General features: G+C 45.0%; 1 long non-coding RNA gene across 1 annotated transcript; it reads right to left on the bottom strand.

The window, feature by feature from the left end:
• Positions 1-2,116: 2,116 nt before the first annotated feature.
• LOC106887351 lies at positions 2,117-5,259 on the bottom strand. The gene is made up of 3 exons (XR_001411859.1): positions 4,950-5,259; positions 3,559-3,654; positions 2,117-2,758 (listed from the first exon to the last, which is right to left on the bottom strand). It is a non-coding gene; the product is annotated as an uncharacterized LOC106887351 (long non-coding RNA).
• Positions 5,260-13,499: the final 8,240 nt, after the last annotated feature.

Raw genomic sequence — 13,499 nt, 5'->3', positions numbered from 1 at the left:
GGGCAGAGCCGGGCAGAGCCGAGCCGAGCCGAGCCGTGCCGTGCCGTGCCGTGCCGGGCCGGGCGAAGCGAGCGCGGTCCGGGAGGAGCAGAGGCAGCGCAAACTGTACCCGGCCCGGCGGCTGCCCGGAGCGCTCCCCCTCGCCGTTCCAATGTGGCGTCCCCCTCGCCAGGGCCAGAACCGGCACTGCGCATGCGCCGCAGATTTTAAACCTGCACGGGAAGACGGCCGCCCTGGCAACCGCGCGTGCGCGCTGGCCGCCCCCGGAGTGGGCGGGGCTCGGCCCAGCCGGGGCCGGCGGGAGGGAGAAGGACGTTGGCAAGGCTTCCCCTGGTCCGGCGGCCAGCCCTCGTGCGCATGCGCGGCCGGGGGCAGGGGGGGGGGGTGTCGGAAGGGTTCGGAAAGCTTCGGAAGGGTTCGGAAAGCTTCCGTAAGCCTCGGGTGGGAGAAGGGGGTTTAGCGCCCGCCGCGCCTGCGCGGTGAGGCCCTCCCGCATCCCTGCCGCCGGTGCCGGTGCCGGTGAGGGAGAGAGGGGATGTAGCGGTGTCGGCGGGCGCTGCCGCCTCGGCCCCGGCTGGCAGGAGCCTGTGCCAGGCCGCGGCCGTTAACGGCGGGAGCAGCCGCGGCCCGGTGTCGGCTGGTCCCCAAGGAGCCGCGTCGCCTCTGTGCCGGGGCTCGTACCCTGTGGAGAGGTGTAGCCCTCTTCCCACAGAAATAGAAGGGGTAATTTTTGCGGAGTAATTGAGACGAAAGGCGAGTGCAGGCAGAGCTTCTTCGAGAGGGGCTGGATGGGCGGGGGCTGAGCGGGGCCGTGCTGACCCCCGGGAGGGCGGGAGGCCCGGAGGCGGGCAGGCCGCAGCACACAGTTCATCAGCAAGGGCAGGCTCTCCTGCCTGTCTTTCTAGCAGCAAGAAAGCATCGTGAAGTGCCTCATTTCCACTGGATACTTTGGTTTTTACTGGGCTTGACTCTCAGGGGGTCAGTGCCTGTAATGGATGGGTGTCACGTGCAGGGATTGCTGGTTAAACTGCATATGGCTGTTGGAGTGGGATCAAATGCAGATAGACTGTGTTAGTTCTCTGGTCTGAGGATAGGCTTTAATAGCCAACCTTCCAGAATGATGTTCATAACTGTTCTCTTTCTAATTGAGTGATTTGGCCTTTTCCTTGAGCAGCTTCAGCATGAGCATGGATCAAGTGTCCTCTACCCCAGATACCCCCAGAGTCTTCAGTGGTCCAGGAATTACCAGTCAGTTGGATACAGCTCTTGCCTGAGTGCGGGTCACGGAATTTTCAGAGTTGGAAGGGACCTTCTAGAGATCATCTAGTCCAACTCCTTTGCTAGAGCACATTACTCAGGACTGCATCCAGGCAGGTCTTGAAGACCTCCAGAGAAGGGGACTCCACAACCTCCCTGGGCAGCCTGTTACAGTGCTCTGTCACCCTCACTGGAAAGAAGTTCTTTCTCGTATTTGAGTGGAACTTCTTATGTTCCAGCTTGTGCCCATTGCCCCTCATCCTGTCATTGGGAACCGCTGAAAAGAGTCCAGCTCCATCCTCCCTCAAACCGCCCTTTAGATACTTATAAGCATTAATCAGGTGTCTCCTCAGCTTTCTCTTCTCCAGGCTACAGAACATCAGAGAGAAGAGGTTTACATGCATAATAACAAATACTCTTAGGGGAATCCCAGTTACAACAGCCTCCAATGCACTTGTGGGGGACATCTCAGGTGACCTAACAACTTACTGCCACAGAAGAAGAGAAAAGGAGAAGTCTGACTCTCAATAATCCTGCTACTTGCTTTCCCTGCTCTCTTGCGCAAGCCCTGATATTGATCAGTGAGCCAATTTAACTTGTTAATTCAGCAGAAAACTGCACTAGGAAGAAAAGTAATAGTTTTCAGCAGTTCATTTTAAATGAGCTTATTTTGTGGTCGGAGCTGGCGCTAAGGAGGGGGTGGAGAGAGGATGAGAGAACAGGACTGTCATTTGTTAGAGGGCAGTTGTGTTTGATGCAGCTGTATTCTCTAACTATACCCTTAGACTTCAGAGCAAGAGAAACTGATTTGGGGGTGGCAGCCTAATGTTTATTGTTGCAAGTCATTTAGAAAGAGCGAGTCATTCATTTGTTTTTGTTAAGAAACAGATCTGTTTTCAGGAATAACAGCCAAACTACACATAAAAGTACACAATAAACTAACCAAAACCAAACCACATGAAAGAGCCATTAAGCTTGTCTCGGAAAAAACGTGTTCACCAGAACTTCCATCCGATAAAACCGAAGTGTCCTTCTGACTTGTGTGGTCAACTAGGTATACAGATGTTCAGCACAGATTTCATCCACTTGAGTTACTGATAGCAGTCTTTGGTTTTACAGTTCACGTTCCCAAAGGATTGTGGATATTTCCTTGTTTGTTTTTAATTGAACTTGAATGGAGACAAATAAACAGGCTCCTCAACGCTCTTCTTATGTCATACCATAGGAAGTAAACCACAGAATTATACTGTCTCTTTCCTCTTTTAGCCCTGAATAGTTTGCATTCTTGCCTCTATGATGGCCCAGGTTCAGCGAGGGAAGGTGAGGATCGGCAATATTTCCACAAGCCTGGCTGGTGTGGTGTGCTTGTGGTTGGGATGGTTACTTTGTAAATCCACTTTGAAGTGCTGAGGAGGCAACAGGAGCCCAGATCTCAACCTTTTCAATTCCACATTCTGACTTTTAATACAACGGGTGATGATCAGATCTCCAAGCTGCTGAGCTAAAAATAAAGAAGTACTGATTGGTGTTTTGAAAATAAAAGTAAAATAAACAACAAATATCAAGACACAAGGACCAATCTTAGGGAGGCAATTTCAAGCTCTGAAATTTCATGACCTGTTTATTTCCTTCTGTCATGGTTTAACCCCAGCTGGCAACTGGAACCATGCAGCTGCTCACTTGCCCCCTCTTTCTGCCCCCCCAGAAGGGTGGGGGACGTGGAAAAAAAAAGCAGAGGAAAGGAGGAAAAGGGGGAGGAGGAAAGGAGCTAAAAAAACCATCATGGGTTGATATAAAGGCAGTTTAATAGAAATAATAGCAAAAAATGAAAAATCACAATAATGACGCAGGTCACTCTTGCCACCAGGTGAATTGGCACTCTTTAGAGCAGTGATTGCGGATTCCCACCTCTTGGCCAACCCCCGCTTATATACTGAGCATGACATCCATGGTACAGAATAGTCCATTGGCCATTCCATCGTTCTGTCCATGCTTCTATAGGAAACTGAAAAAAATCCTTGAATACTATAAACATCACTTAGCAACAACTAAAAACAATAGGTATTATTGACATTCCTTTCATAGCAATCACTAGAAAGAAAATTAATTCTTTCCCAGCTGAAAACAGGACACCTTCCCTGCTCTGCTGCCATCTTTTGAAAGTCAGTGCTTTCAAGAGGGCCTGATTGCCCACTTTGCTAAAATTATCTCCAACTTCATTTTGAGGTCTAGCTGGTAGAGACCTCAGTAACTCAAAAGCAGCTTTTGAATGAGGGGAGATGCAGCATTCCTGAGACTCACCAATCCCAACACTGTCTTGGAAGGAGCCAAGCTGTTTCCTGAAGTAGCTACAGTCTTCTCAGAAGGGGTTGTCTCTCACCGGCTTAAACTGTGTTCCTGTGGACAGAATTTCTGAAGCTAAAATGGTGCTTTATCGGTTCCTTCTATGGGGTCAAGGCAGCAAATACCATGTGAGTGCAATAGGGGGCATGGGATGGAAGTTTTGGGCACAAACCTACTCAGGGATCTGCATTTTAAAAACATGGAGAAGGAAGTCTCTGAGGAATCTATAAGCAATGGTTTGTTAACATGCCAGTTCACTCGTGTATCCCACAATGATTCTTTGAAGCTTGCACCAAGTCACTGAAATATCTCTGCAGAAAAGGAGATATTACATGTTCCCTCATAAGTGTGTATAATATGAAGAAATAACACCCAATGGCCTGTTGTGGCACAAGGACAAGAAAAAATATCATCTTCTAACATCTGCTTTTAATCTTCTCTGTTTCTAGCATCTCCATTGAGAAATAAATAAAATAAAATAAATAAAGCATGTTTCTAATCTTGTCTCCTTAAAGTGAAAATTTCCTTTGTAAGGATTGATTTTTTAAAAAGACTGGTTGATTTTAATTCATTGTCCTGAATGAAACTACTTACTGAAGGCAAGACTCTTAGAAAGTTTTAAAGTCAAATATAATTTTCATTGTTAGAAAACTGTGCTTTATTTTCAAAAGAGCTTCCTTCCCACTGGTGAACTTGTGAGGACCAGATACTGAGAAGATCCTACTCTCAGGAGACACAATGCCTTTTTTGCTGTGGTGAAGCTCAAATTCTTGATCCAGATCATTAATGTCCTATTAAAATGCTTCATAGTAACATTGCCTGTCTTATGTGAGTAACACAATATCCTTCTATCTGCTCTTTTTTGTGACTTCAGTTTTCTTAAGGTAGTATTTAACTTTGAAGTGAACTAATGACTAAAATGTAGTCTCATTACTTCTGAGGTCATTTAATTAATCTGTTATAAAGCATTTTAATCTGGCTCCTTGTCACAGAAAACACAACCCACAGCTCCCTCTTGGATGAAGATTATATTTCAGTTTCAGCTTCAGCCAAATACATTTTTTGTTTGGCAACAGTGGCAGCACTGAAGTCTTTGCAAACCTTGTAGCTGATGACTTTGATGTCCTGATGACTGCAGTTCCAAATTGTGAATAGTTCATATCTTTCGGTAAATAATGCCAATCGAGTTGAATACCAAAGTTGCCCAATTCTTGCTATTAATCTTTTCTCTCTTTTTTTTTGACAAGCCCTCTGAACTCATTAAGGCAGGGAAAGGCAGATAGTCTCTCATACCTTTAATGTGGCTCAGTTTACACCCCTGGAAATTATGAGATGCAAATGCAACATACCAAGATGATGCAACCTTAGTTCTCTTCTCTGAAGCTGGGAATTGCCATGGGTGTGATTCCACCAGGGCGCCACAGTGGCTGAGAGGTGACCAACAGGTTCTCCAACAGTTCACACTCTCCGGGATATCTCCAGGATTTTATCCTTTATGACCTTCATTCTGGTCACCCACAATCTTGCTGGAAGCCTCTGACAGATCACCTCCTTCGCTCTCACCAGCTCTGATCTCCTTCTTCATAGCCTTGGTGGCCCACAGGATGGACAGAGAAAGCACAGAGAGTAGGGTTCAGCAGTATTTTTGGTCAGTCATGTATCTGCTGAAGGCAAATAAAAAACACCATCTTGAGTTGGATGGGGGCATGAGAGAAAGGCTGTCCAGCGAAAGGGGTATGTCTCTAACAAGTGACTTTCAGACCATGGTAGTCACCAAGAGTGTTGGTGAGGAGGTAAAGGGGAGACAGTTTCCTTAGCTGCATTTTGTCCCTTTTTTTTTTGGTCCAGTAAACGCATTTACTGATCAGGAGAGCTGAGAAAGAGTTTTCCTCTCTTAAACAGAGCTGATCACAGTGGGGAGACAAGTGGAAAGGCAGAACAGGAGTTTCTGATTCTTACAAGGTATGATTTAGGACACGTTTGTAATCTGTGCTCTGCAAACATGGGCTTTTACTTTCTTCAAAATGTCTTCTATCTTCTGTTAAGGAAGGCCTGGCACAAGTAACCCTCAACCGGCTAAAATCATATTATCTTTTCCTCCTTAAATCTTCCACTTTGCTCAATCCTTCCTCTCTTTGTGGCTTTACGTCCTCTGCTGATGAACACTGAGTGTCAGCCAAATTTAGGGTGTTGAGGCACATTCAGAGCCAATTGAAGTGCAGAGCCTGAAACAGCTGTCAACCACCAGCCTCTCCTCTTCCCACTTCTACTCTTGCACGGGTTGCCAGCCCTGTGTCGGAGAAGCTGAGCAGATGATAAATCAACAGCTGAACAGCTGCAGCTTCCAGGCAGGCATGTTCATACACATGAAAATCCTTTTCTAGCTGCCTACATGAGATAGCTGGGTGGTAAACGGAGAAAGCGTGGGAAGTGGTTCACAAGTGGTTCAGTTACGCTTGCAGTCAGGGTGGCAGCGTAGGGGAGAGAGGCTGCGTGGACAGCCAGGTGTCATTCTTGCCTCACACTGCTGCATGTGTGTCAACACTTCTTGTGGGAACTCTGTCCTGGAGACCTTTTGTCACTGTGTAGTTGTGCAGTACTACAAGAGGAGCAAGAGAAACATGTCACCTTGGTATACCCACACTCTATTTCCATTGATATGTTTAGGGATCTGATAGGGATTACTTTCAAAATGCTACTTTATTACAAATATTTATCTTGGTTTATTACACACCAATGAAATACTTAACACAGAATTTTTTTTAGTTTTCTGTGATAATAAACAAATAATATATTATTGCTCTATTTGAAGGATGGTCTATGCAAAATTTTAAATTGTTCTTGTGTTCTATTTTGCTTCTCTTCCTCATCTAGAGAAAGTTTGGAAGGATACAGATTTTGAAAGGTTTGGTTTTTAACTTGGAGATTAGAAATTTCTGCCTTTAAGACCTGTCAGTTTTCTAGAGAGAAAATGCTGCCAGCACTAACACCTAACTGAAGGTAATTAAATCTTAAAGGCTTACTTTCTTCAAAGGCTTATTTAGACATGGAAATTGAATTGTGATAACAAGCACAGAAAGGGTTTTAAGAATAATTTCAGGTGTAGAAAATAATCTGTGAGAGAAATCATAACCAAGTAAAGTTGATGTTAAATATCTATAAAGCTCTTGAAAGTATTTTTTAAGTGGGATCTGAAGAGTTGTATGAAATCAGGTGTTTTGTCTTCCTGTCCTGGTTAATGCAGAACCCTGCGGAGAGATGCTTTTATAAGAAGAATTGCCTTTGAATGATGGGTTGAGAGAACACATTAAGGAGACTTTCATGGAAGTTCATAGAAATGAACCAGTCAGGATTCCTCCCTTACTCATGTCTGCAATCTAGGAGGTCCCAGGATCATCTTTGTCATTCTCCAAGCTATTGTGTAGAGGAACCTGCTATGTGAATCCTGGCAAGGGAGGTGGATCCCAGCTCACAGTGTGGTTGCACAGGCTCTAAAATGGAGGAAAAAGTAGATCTGGCTAGACGTTCTGCTAGGAAAAGAATCTATAAGTAATGCATTGCTCCCCCCAGGAACAACATTACCATAAAAATGCTTTACTTCAGAACTGTTGCATGTAAGCTTTCTGCTGAGGAGAGCAAGATATTATTGGGGAAAAAAAAGCCACCCAGGATTAAAGAGTGCTAGGATACATGGGACAAGCTGAGAGAGCTGATGTAAAATTTGCTTAGTGAGGATGTACCCTGGATCCCCCATCTGTCATGCTAACATGGCATCAGACAGAGCACCAGCTGCTTCTAACCTAAACCTGGAAGAGTCATTTATGCATAGCAGAATGGCTGTGGATAGAATTAAAGAAAAGTTACACCAGGTGTCAGCAAAGACTATTGTGGTGAAAGATGTAGCTCACTTTTATTAGCTTCCAAGCTAGATCAAAGCCATATTTGATCTTGTACAGATTTCTGGAAGATAATTTGTCTTGTATGGTCAGCTGCCTAAGTATTTTTCATTGGCTCATCCTGCCCACAGGTCCTCTTCTATAGGCAGCACATGCACGTACCTATGCGCATTCGCTCTTTAAATAGAAACTGCACTCTGTTGCAATGCACCTCCCTCTCAAGTATGTCTATGTCCTGCATCTCCACCTTCAAAGCTATTATTTTTAACTGTTCTTGGGCCACAAATAAATCACTTGGACAGCTCAGGAAGGAGATTTCCAGAAGAGAAACAGCTTGATGCCAGTATAAAAGTGCTGACCTGAGCCATATTCGCATTGGCCCATGGAAAAATGAGCAGAGGAATACAGAAGATCAAAAGAGAGTAAGATTTTTTGGCAGGATTTTAGTTAACATTAATGTGCAGCAGCTGTAGGATAGATTAGATAAAGACTGATAGGAAAGGATAATACAGTTTAGCAGGTCCTTTAGAATGAGAATAGGAACAAGGATGAGACAGTAAGAGAGCATGGCTGAATATTTAAGCTGATGTAGAGAAAGACCTGGACTAGGGATAAGGACAACAGAGCTGGAGTGGGCAGATGCGGTTGTTGGCCAGGGGGCAGGAAAACTGGCAGAGTATTGACCCATCCGTCAGCACACACATTTGGCCTTTGCTCTTTGAACCAGCTAAAGTCAAGGCCAGGAAGCAGCAGAGCAGTATTCAGACACGTCTCCCCCAGGCTTTCTATCAGCACTCCAACTTTCTTGCACCAGATCCTCCTGAGCTCAATACTGGAACCATGCAGCACTTTCAAAATCCTCTGCCTCCCTTGAGACATGATAAATGGCCTCACCATCAGTTCTTTCCAGTGCACAGACAGGTTGTGGCCAGAGATCAGCTGTGGCTTCTCCAGGACTTCTTCAGTTTGTCAGTACTATTTCATCCTGGGACCTTATGCATATGCAGTGGAACAGATGTGCTTTTGGGATCTTGAAGACTGTAGATGAACAGGACATACTTGAATATCCCAAATCCCCCTTGTGGTGGCAATACTTGTATCTCCTGTCTGTGGGTATCAGCGGTGAACATGATAGTTACCTGCAATGACTGTCTCTACAGCCATGAGAACTGACTTAACGAGTCTGTTCACAATATTAGTGTCTGATCTCAGCAAGCATTGGCTCAACAGTAAGTCTATGCTTCTGAGCTGCTGGGCTGCTGAGCACTCTATGGACATGTAAGTAACATTGAAGAAACAACATTCATTTACTGTGGTGAGAGCAGAAAAGACATGAGGAAGGAGGATTCAAATGTCAGCGTTGAAATAGATCAGGATTTCTGGTTATCTGCTGTGACTGTGCTTAGCTTGAGCTAGAGCAGCTATTGCCCATCCAGGCAGGTCACGGGCTGGATCAAGGAGAGGCTGCCACTCCTGCTGCCCGTGCACCCATGTAACTTCTTGCAGGGGCAGATTAATTTCTTTCCCATGCCTCAAAACCACCATTGGCTTAAAGCATCCAGAAGGCTGGAAACAGCTCCAGATTCAGTGAACCCACAAGGAGGCCTCACTGCAGAGCCCTGGTGTCCAGAGAGTTCACTGGTGATTCTTGTGCTTCCCAGCTGAGCGAGATCAGGCTGCCCTGCAGCCAGGAGCCTGCCTTTGCACAGTCTGGCCTCCGCTACCACAACTCCAACAAGAAGCTGTTTGTTTCCTTGTCATAGTTGCTGCCAGAAGAAACTCGCAATGGGATACTCTTGTCTTGCAAAGTCTCTGGCAGAGCTCATGGTGTGATATTGACTGATGCCATGGAGCAGATAGATGGAGCACTCATTCTACTCACAGAAAGACAGAACTTGCCCAGCTGTCTTTTCCTTTGTGGTGTGGTGGCAAGGATGCACAGACCTCCTCATTGGAAACACATTAATTTGGACACAAGACAGATGTGTTTGTGGCTCTAGGGCTGCTTAGTGCAACCTGGAAAGCCTCATTTCATCACCACGCTGTAGCTGTTTTTTCCTTCACAGTTGCACGGTGATATCTATAAAGTATATCCCAGGTGGTTCCTCTTGAGGTGGTGAGAGATGTGGTTCACAAGACCTATTTTTGTTGGATGGAAATGATCTCTTGAGCATGTACTCAGAAGGTGAGAGACATTAATGCAATGTGAAACTCGAGCTTTTCAGGATTGTGCAAAATTCTCAAAACTTGTCTGAACCATGTGGCTACCAGTGCAGAGGGTTAAGATCTGTGCTGCCAATGATCTTTACACAGTGGGAGAGAGCTGTAGAACAAAATTAATTGAATGAGTAACTCTTGTGCAGTCTCTGCCTCTTATTTGCTCAGCTAATCTACCATGAGTTAGGAGGAATTCAGTCATACTGGCCATGCAGACAACTGCACAGAAGTGATTCAGAGCACGAAGCCATGCTACTGCCCTTTCCAACTGCACACATATATCACTTACTGGTTGAAAAGTGCTTCTCTGACAACTTTGTTACCATTTTTTTAAAATGCTTCTGTTGATTCCTTTCCTGTGTTGATGGTCTAGGTCATGCTGTCCAGAGATGATTCTTTCTGACAGTAGTGTTCTCGTGGGATGCTGTGTCAGGGTCTCAGCCAGTTCCTTCATGATACAGTCATCTGCCTCTAGCTCCTCGTTTGTATAGATTGACCAGTCCCTCTGCACCTCTGGTGGGGACTCTCTCTTGATCATTCTCTTCCTTAACTTACCTATGAGAACAATACATAGTACCAGTCTATACCCCATAGTACCTAGTGGGATGCTTCAAGAGCACCATTGCATAAATCTATGGCTGACTCTTGGTTGTGAAGTGCAGACCACTTCAGAGTCCTCTCTTGGACTGTATCTGTTAGGAGTGGAGAGGAAAATGTTCAAGAACCTGTCTATAATTGCTGTCCTGAGGATGTGGAAGTTGCCTCTTTCACCTTTTGCCCCGTATTTCTTCCTGCTGTCTTCTACTTTCTGCATCCTTGTGACAAGGGAAATCCTTCCCCTGCCCTGAATGTAATACAATTCTCGCTGAGGACAGGTTATGATGGATAAGGCACTATTTAGCCTGGCTGTAAAGATGCTATTGCTCAGGGCTGGACTGGGAACGAACTGTCGTTACTAGCAATGGCTCTGGCATAGGGCTGGGTGACAGGGTGGAAGTGTCTTGACCTTGATTGTGCTGTTTATGAAATAGACAGCTCTGCCTCAGCATTCTGCACAGCTGCTGAGAACCATTTCTTGACATTTGTACTGCATGGCGTAATTCTTTGCTGGGCCTGATTCAAACTCTCTCATTCATTCTGAACCTTCTCATTTGGGCCACATGGAAGCCAGCAAGAACTATGAACAAAATGTTTTGGTCTCACAGAAATTACATCTGCAGTTACCCACAGGGAAGAAGAAATGGTCTGTGATGTCTCAGGACAGATCTCATCAATCACCCAGGAAAGTTTCAAAACAGATCTGTTAGAACAAAATATTTACAGTATACATGAGGAAAGATAAAACATTTTCTAGATCAAATAGGGCGCTCTGGCTGAGTGCTCAGCCTTGCTGCCAAACAGCTGGCCTTGCTTTTGGAGCAGAAAGGAGAAAAAGGAAGTACATTTCTCTGGAGGAATCTGTACAGAGGTTAACAGAGGTAAGAGACCTTGTTCCCGCAAACCAAAGTTGCCTGGAGACTTCACTAATATCCATTCCAAATGCTTGCTGGAGAGCCTTTAAGAAAACTGATTTACTTAAAATTAAAGCTCATTCAAAGGCTGCCATTCAAAATGCCCATGGAGGCATAGTTCCCTAGGCTGAAAAATATGGTGTTATGGAAAACAACCTCTATAAAAAATGGAGCTGTGCTTTGTATTTTGTACTTTCCCCCTACATCTGATGCTACAGTCATGTACTTTAGAACATATTTAAGTTGCAAATCACTAACAAATGTAGGACCAACCTCTGCTTCTGGTCAGTACTAGCATTTCCCTTTCTGCTTCTCCTGTAAACAGTACTTTGTCTAAAATTCACCAGCACAAACACAAACAATTCTATGTTAAGGAGTCAATATTATTTTTTTTTTAAAAAGCACAACAAAGACGAAAACAACAGAGTAAAACTTCACTTCAGTAAGCAATCTTTTTTTCCGTAGTTATTTTCCAAATGGGGACTAATACTGTTATACAAATGAGAATAGTAATGATATACTAATACAAAGTTATGTGAGTGACTTACAGAAGCTTGCTTTTCCGAGCTGGCCACAGTCTCTCTTGCTTTGCTTTCTGTTGAAGCTTGGAAGGCCCCTCTGCTCAGCCTGCACATATAAGGACCAGTCCGCCTCATAGTTATTTTTACGTATGAGTACTTCACTTCTGGGAAGTGGATAGAGAAGTTAAATTCCTTGTGTGAACATCAGACAGTAATTCTGTTTATGCAAATGGTTGCAGAGTAGATTTTGTGTTTATATCACCAATTCAAATCTCTAAGGGAAAAATATTTTGCTGAAAGGAAATTAATTTGGGGCAAAAAATGTGTTATAAAAGTTAGATCTTGTTATTCATGAAACAGAAGGAGCATTAGAGATGACCAAGCACAACGAATGATTTTCAAGTATCCAGTATCCAGTAACCCCTCTTGTGATCAGTTCATGAGATAGTCCATAAATTCACTATGTGCAAAACAACGTTACAGAAATAAATCATTGAATAGTTTTTTGGTTTGGTTTGGTTTTTTAATTGAAGGTGTTTAGAGAAAATCTGAGCAGAGAATAAACTAAATGTATCCTACCAGCAGCTGGGGTGGAACTGCGGGCCTCAGAGCTGTGCATGGCCAGGTGCTGTCAGCTGTGGAGAGTGAGGATCCAGGGCCACTTCTGGGTGTCAGCGACCGGGGAAACTGGGCTCCAGGGGCAGCTGCTGGGCAGACCAGGTGCCTGAGCCCAGCTGCTGGAAGGATCCACCTCTTAGATTTGCATTGGCCTATTTCCCGCCAACAGACCTTCGTCCTGGTCAGCCAGAGAGGGGAAGAGGATGAGGCTGTTGGTGCCGTTTGAGTGTGTGCTGAGTGTGTCTGTGCTGATCCGTGTGGCCAGACATGTATGGATGTATTTACGTAGGTACATATGTGTTGTAGGTGGGCGTTTGTATGTGTGCCTGCTGGGAATGCACACTCAGCTTCACTGCTGGTTGGACCTGGGGTCATGGAGCCGTGGGAGCTTCACCTCTCTCAGGCTGCTGAGATACCTAAGAGTTCCAAGTCTGTTATGCTCATACTGCACCATACACCTGTGGACATTTAGGAAGAAACTGAGTCCCTCATATCTGTAACATTTCTGCTGCAATGGCTTCAGTGCAGTGTCTACAGCTTGACCCTCAGGGCAGTTGTTGCTAGAATTACCAACTACTGGGTGAAATAAGGTTGCACATGCTTTATTCTTGTTAGTTTCTTGTTTGCTCCATCTGATACGCTGTTGTTAATTTTCACCTGCTGTGGCAGACAGAAGTCTCTCTCCCTCCAAAACCTGACCAGGGAAACTCAGTCTTCCTCTGCTCTGCCAAGTCTTCAGCACTAAAAAGCAATCCCTGATCAGCAAGCTGCATCAAACCTCATTGCCTCAAGGCTAAGTGCTTTTAGAGAGCTCCAACTGTGTGTACATCATGCAACATTTGGAGAGACCCCCCATTTCCTACCTGTCTCGTGGGCCTTCACGCCTGTTCACCTGGATGTTTCTCAAATGCCAAACACGTGTTCTGCTCCCAGCACTTCTGTCCCATGCACAGTATGGCAAAAAATGAAGTCCCCTCTGGGTAGGACAGTTCATTCCCCCTGTCCCCCTGTCATCCTCCCCCCAGGAAAAAAAACCAAACAAACAAAACAAACCAAAAATATCCACCAAAAAAACACTTCCAACCCCCCCCCCCCCCCAAAATGTGAAGCTCCTAAAAGGTGGAATTTAAAAATTC

Source organism: Calidris pugnax, unplaced genomic scaffold (assembly GCF_001431845.1).
Source record: "Calidris pugnax isolate Ruff unplaced genomic scaffold, ASM143184v1 scaffold8, whole genome shotgun sequence".
Taxonomy (NCBI): domain Eukaryota; kingdom Metazoa; phylum Chordata; class Aves; order Charadriiformes; family Scolopacidae; genus Calidris; species Calidris pugnax.
The sequence above is the reverse complement of the archived record's forward strand: the minus strand, read 5'-3'. Positions and strand labels throughout refer to the sequence as shown.